This window comes from Chrysochloris asiatica, unplaced genomic scaffold, assembly GCF_000296735.1.
Source record: "Chrysochloris asiatica unplaced genomic scaffold, ChrAsi1.0 scaffold00043, whole genome shotgun sequence".
Lineage (NCBI taxonomy): Eukaryota > Metazoa > Chordata > Mammalia > Afrosoricida > Chrysochloridae > Chrysochloris > Chrysochloris asiatica.
Genome location: NW_006408561.1, coordinates 5019518 through 5021162, shown reverse-complemented (window position 1 = coordinate 5021162; position 1645 = coordinate 5019518).

Sequence of the window (1645 nt, the reverse complement as noted above, 5' to 3'; positions counted from 1 at the left end):
TGTATCGGAACCAACTCAACAGCACTTAACAAAATGGCCAAAATATTGAACCATGCCAGAAACATCAAAAGAAAATATAAGGAACACTCAGAGTCACTTTATCAAAAAGAAATGGTTGATGATCAACCATTTTCAATAACTAATAGCATTAAAGGAAGAAGTCCAAGTAACAATGAAGATGCTAGTATAAAACAAGGCTTCAGGAATTGACAGATACCAATTAAGATGTTTTGGCAAACTGATACAGTCCTGGAATCTCTTACTTATTTATACAAAGTAATTTGGAAGCCAGCTACCTGACAAGTTGACCAGAAGGGACTCTATTTGTGCCCATTACAGAGAAAGTTAACTCAATAGAATGTAAAAATTATCGAACACTATCATTAATGTTACACACATGTAAAGTTTTGCTGAAGATAATTAAAAAATGATTGCAGAACTATACAAAAGGAACTGTCAGAAATTCAAGCCAGATTCATAAGAGGATGTGGAATGAGGGATATCATTGCTGATGTCAAATGAATCTTGACTAAAGCAAAGAATACCTGTGTTCTATTGACTGCTAAAACAGTTGACTTTGTGTATCATAAGAAATTATGGATACCATTGTGAATAATGGAAATTCTAGAACACTTAATTGTCCTCATGTAGAATGCCTGTACATAGAACTAAAAGAACAAGGATATGTCAGGGTTGTATTCTTTCACCATACTTATTCAATCAATGTGCTGACAAATAATCCCAGAGATTGAACTATAGGAAGAAGAAAGAGGTATCAAGATTAGAGGTAGACTCATTAACAACCTGCACTATGCAGATGACATAACCTTGCTTGCTGAAAGCAAAGAGGACTTGAGAATTTACTGATGAAGATCAAAACTACAATCTTCAATATAGGTTACAGAAATGTTTCTTATTGGTCTAGTTGTGAGGATTTTTGTTATCTTTACATTGAGGTGTAACCAATATTTTTCTGAGGAAAAAAAGGTAATGAAACTAACTGAAAAATAATTCAAAAGAATGATATTTAGGCACCTTCAACAGATTGACAGAAAGATAGAAGAAAGTAAGAACACAGAACGAGATTTAGAAGAAATCGGGAAAACACTGCAAGAACTAGCAAACAAATAACAGCAAAGACACTTCTGTCTTAGGCGGGGTTCTCTAGAGAAGCAAAACCAGTGCTACTTTAGATGGATGGATGGATGAGTGGATGGATGAATGGATGGATAGACAGATGAAGAGAAGTTTATATCAAGGAAATGGCTCACAATTGTACAGACAGGAGATTCCCAAGTGCAATTCAGGCAAACCAAGATCAGTGAGCAGATCCAGAATGCAAGAATCCCAAGTCAGGGCACAGAACAGGACCTTGGCACTGGAGCAGGAGTGACTACAAGGTGATGGGCGAATAAGGCTTGGGCAGGTGCACTGCAGAACCAGTGGCATGGAGTATACGAGTTGGAGTGACAGGAACAGGCATGCAAGACCCTCTCGTGGGTGCCCAGTTTTTCAGGCACACTTGTAAGCAGATCCAGCAAGTGAACACACACTAGAGTAGGCCACTGGCTCAGGTTCAAAGAACCAGAGGTTAGAGGACAACCCGGATGCGAGATCCAGACCCAGCAGGGAGGAGTGCATGTCT